The sequence below is a fragment of the Scylla paramamosain genome, chromosome 3 (assembly GCF_035594125.1).
Source record: "Scylla paramamosain isolate STU-SP2022 chromosome 3, ASM3559412v1, whole genome shotgun sequence".
In the NCBI taxonomy this organism is placed as follows: domain Eukaryota; kingdom Metazoa; phylum Arthropoda; class Malacostraca; order Decapoda; family Portunidae; genus Scylla; species Scylla paramamosain.
The window spans coordinates 28,525,522-28,530,521 of record NC_087153.1 but is presented as its reverse complement, the minus strand read 5'-3'; the positions used below and the strand labels follow the sequence as shown (position 1 = coordinate 28,530,521).

At 42.0% G+C, this 5,000-nt stretch overlaps 1 protein-coding gene across 1 annotated transcript in view; it reads left to right on the top strand.

The window, feature by feature from the left end:
* Window positions 1–5,000, top strand: part of LOC135093301 (kinase suppressor of Ras 2-like) — a 28,825-nt gene that overhangs the window by 4,370 nt on the left and 19,455 nt on the right. The window lies entirely within an intron of this gene.

Sequence of the window (5,000 nt, the reverse complement as noted above, 5' to 3'; positions counted from 1 at the left end):
AATTGAAAAAAAAGGTCTGATATTGTGTCCGAATCACTACTTTACGGGGTCCTGTGGTAGAGTATGCGCCGAAGGGGAAGGATGAAGAGGGGGATGGGAAAGAGGACACACACACACACACACACACACACACACACACACACACACACACACACACACTAACAAGGTAAATACAGACACCCATCTCCTCACAGGAAAGCAAGGAACAGAAATGACTCACCAAACCTGAGGGCTGCGACACACGTGTATAGACACACTCGAGGGTCACCACCGTCTCCGCTACCATCACTAGTGCCAGGCTCCATCCCTCCCCATCCACGCCACCTCCCTCTGCTGGGACTAACACACTGGCGCCACAAATTCACAATGGGGACTCCTACTACCGTTGTACCGCTTAATTGTCCCTAAGTTTATTCTGTTGTTTGAGTTTTTATTCTTGTACCAGCGCCGGCATATTAGTCAGTCATTCGATGATTTTTAACTATCAATTCCACTATCACCAGTATGCGTACACAGACAAAATGTAATCATTATCATCACCGTCATCACGACCACGACCACCACCACCATCACCATTATCCTAACCAAGAACATCAGTCCCAGCAACAACAACACCTACAATAGAGACCATCAAATCACCACAACGATCAACACCTTTATCATCATCGGTAACAAGAGCTGAGTGAGTGGCCACCAGTACCTGCTCTTTAATGCTGCGAGTTCTTCAATGATTTGGCATCACGTCCACGCTGCTCATTTGCCACCTCAGAGACGGTGACGCAATAAAGTTGGGCAGCAGGTGGCAGCAAGGTGATACAGGCATATATTCATTCTTATACTCATTTTTCTTTCATCAGTACAATTTTCAAATGATACACAAATAGATTCTTACGTGTGTTATTTTCTTCTTTTGATGGTACGTAATCTTTATCAAACTATCACTGTAGTCCTCTCCATTAAGTTATTTACATTATTGTTATTAGAAAAAAACGTGAATTTGAGGTGATGGGAATGTACACTGAACAAGATGAGAAAGTGTAGTAAACGGTGTACTCAAATATTATTATTAATCATCGACTCTGACTCATGGGGTGGGTGGGTGGATGGAAAGAGAGGGAGACACCTGCCTCCCTCCCCCTCCCATTGTCCTGCTTACCGCATGGCACTGGAAGATGCAAGGTGACACGCAAGATAGCCATAAAAATATTTTCTCTTTTACACCATTTTTTATGGGAAATCTGAAAGCACCATCATATTCAGGAGTGTTTTATGTCCGAGAAGACATATGATTTTGAGCATAACTTCATAATAACTGGACATAACGATTATAAGTAAAGTGGTGTATAAACCATGACATTTTATTCGTTAACTTATACTCACCATTTTTTTCTTTTTATCTTATCGAGGTTGAAAATTGTGATATAGCTCAACAAACACTACTTCATCTGTGGATCTGAACAAAATTCGAGTAATATGTATAATTGTTGAGCTAAGTGAAGAAGTATCTCTTAAGGGAGGCTGAGTTTTGCTCAGATTCTGTGGGCCAGTGGGGAGCAGGGCTGCCAATCTAACGCAGAGGTCTCCTTGGGATTCTTTCTCAGAACGGATGGACAGCAGATCATGAAAAGATTCTTAACTTTTGACGACTTTCACTGGAAGCTATTAGTAGTAGTACGTACAGAATAAAATAAAAAAAAAAAAAATATATATATATATATATATATATATATATATATATATATATATATATATATATATATATATATATATATATATATATATATATATATATATATATATATATATATATATATATATATATATATATATATATATATATATATATATATATATATATATATATATATATGTGTAATAGTGAAAAGTAATCAATAGAATAAAGGATATTCAATAGATATATCAATAAAAATTGTAGTAATAAAGAAAGATAATGAAAGCATTAATTATTTAATTGATTAATAGATGAGTAAAAAAACAATGAATTTAATACAGCAGTTATATTATAGCTGCTATAATCATCATCACTTATTATTTTTGTTATTACTATTATTACTACTACTACTACTACTACTACTACTACTACTACATTCCTTTATAACAATAATGCCGTTGCTACCATATAAGCGACGAACTTTACCGATTTTTCGTATGAAGTAAGAGAAAAAGGAGAACAACAACAAACAACCTGCTTGACATTTTCCGTAACAAGCTGACGATTTTTTAGTAGCTGCGTCCCTCCATCTTTCTCTGCTGAGCGTGACTTGGGTGAGTGGCGAATGTTTGTAAACGCCTGGTGTCTGTGTGTGTGTGTGTGTGTGTGTGTGTGTGTGTGTGTGTGTGTGTGTGTGTGTGTGTATGTGTATGTGTACTGTCTGGTTTGTCAACACGTTATGACGCACGACCGTGTGTGTGTGTGTGTGTGTGTGTGTGTGTGTGTGTGTGTGTGTGTGTGTGTGTGTGTGTGTGTGTGTGTGTGTGTGTGTGTGTGTGTGTGTGTGTGTGTGTGTGTGTGTGTGTGTGAGTGAGTGTGAGTGTGTGAATTTGATAGAGGTAAGAAGCGACGTAGTTTTGTGAGTTTCTATCTAACACACATAGAGAGCGAGGTGCGAGGATGGGAGATATTTATATAGATTGTATTATACCACAGATTTGAGGAAAGTGGGACCGTTCATTGTAAGAACAAGAAGAGGTGTGTGTGTGTGTGTGTGTGTGTGTGTGTGTGTGTGTGTGTCCTTTAACATCAGATCATTCATCCTCATTAACATTCGCCACCATCACAAGCGTTTCCCTATTGATGTCACCTTTCCTGTTTAACTAAACTAGGACTGTTGTGCGTTTCGGTCCCCATATCACAGAATGCATATAGGACTGTCAGGCTCGACATAGAGAAGGATGGCAATGGTGATACATGGGGTGCATAATATACCTTACGTGAGGAGACTTAAGGCCATAAATTTACATTCATCAGAGAAGTGCTGAATAAGTGCGGATTTCATCGAGGTATTCGAGTTGCATGAAGGACGTAACGGTGATGTAGACAATATCCTTAGTTAGCAATGAGGATAAGGCAATAAGTAACGAGTTCAAGCTTGGTGTCAGATTTTACAAGGAGATGAGAAGAAATTGGTTTCCGAATCTAATGCCAGATGACTGGAATAGATTCTGTGATCAGTCAGTAGGAAAACTGAAATGAGGATTGGACAAATTCATAGGCAGGGATGATAAATGGACACGTGTATTATGTTGATACTGTCACGTGTAGCACTAGTGACTCCTTGCAGCTTCTCTTTGCTCACATCTCTTCTTGCAGACACTCGCACTGCCACTCCTTGGTCACCCACGAAAAAGTCATTCACTGGGCGTCATCATTCATTAATCTTTACATGCACAGCCATTCCAGCCGGCACCCTTTCAAATTCCAAATGGCGCTCCAGCCCCAACCCCGACATCCTCCAAAAGTTGCCATCCCTATGTCTATTCCACTTGTGTCCTGAAGATAACTTACCTCCATTCCAACCTGTGCCTCTTTGTCCCTGCAAATATCCATTCATTCTATCAACACTGGTGCCTTCATCCCTACCAGTCCTTAGCCACATTCAGTTCGTGGCCTCACACAAGTAACCAGAATATGACGTTTGACCTTCGATCTCAGAGTTAAGGTGGGCGGCCTTACTGCTGGTGGTGGTGATGGTGTTGGTGTTGGTGGAGGTGGAGGTGGAGGTGGTGAAGGCCTTGGTGTAATTTGTGATGATCCTGATGAGTTCTTTTTCTTTTGGTGTTGGACCAGAATAGGTCTCAGTTTTCATTAGTTTGTCGTTTCTATAGTGTCTTTTCTCATTTTCTTCTGTTTACTCATTAACGCCCTCTCTCTCTCTCTCTCTCTCTCTCTCTCTCTCTCTCTCTCTCTCTCTCTCTCTCTCTCTCTCTCTCTCTCTCTCTCTCTCTCTCTCTCTCTCTCAGTATACCTTTTCCTTCTCTTCACTTTCTTCCATCCTCTTGACTGCTCTGTCTACCCACCCGAATTACTCCCAACCTCCCGCGCTCTCCCGCTCTCCCCTCTCTTTCTCTTCCCTCTGCCTCCCTCCCTTCCTCCCTCTCTCCCTGGCCGGCATTGATCGAGCACATCAGCATCCACACACACACACACACCTCTCTCTCTCTCTCTCTCTCTCTCTCTCTCTCTCTCTCTCTCTCTCTCTCTCTTGCTTCACTACACTTTTTTCTCCCCCAGTTTCAGTTTCTCTTTATTTGTTTCCCCTCCCTTCCCTGTATAGCCGCCTTTATTACGAGTTGATGGCCAGTTATCGGTGCTCTCTTCTCATCTCCACCTTCAGGACCCCCGGGGGATGCTGGGCGAAGGTGTGAGAGAGAGAGAGAGAGAGAGAGAGAGAGAGAGAGAGAGAGAGAGAGAGAGAGAGAGAGAGAGAGAGAGAGGAGGGATAGACTACTCCAGCTGTCTGAGTAATTGAGGTTGTGGGCGGTGATGCGTGTGGAGTGGTGGCAGTAGTAGAAGTAGTAGTAGTAGTACTAGTAGTAATAGTAGTTGTTGTTGTTGTTGTTTTTGTTGTTGTTGTAGTAGTAGTAGTAGTAGTAGTAGTAGTTTTAGTAGTACAGATAGTGATTGGTAGAGTAAGGTACTGTGCTGAGTATTAGGGTGGGAAGTACGTACATACTTTACAGGGGAATAGGAATCGATCGAGTAACCTAAAACGGGATGTGAAGCAAGTAGCAATGTGGTGGCAGCAAGTTAGTCCACGGAAACGGATGCAGTATGCTGTGTCAGTGACGACTGTGGCCCTACGAACAATAAATCAACCACGGCGGCTGAAATAGCTAGCATAATGGAAGTGGCAAGGCGCGCGGGAGTAGCTAGGGGGCGTTGGTGCAGGTCGTGTGCGTGGCAGTAGTAGATGGGATGTGTGGGAGAGTAACAGATTTATCTGAGAGAGTAGGTAGGGTGAGGGAGCTGTGCGTAGACG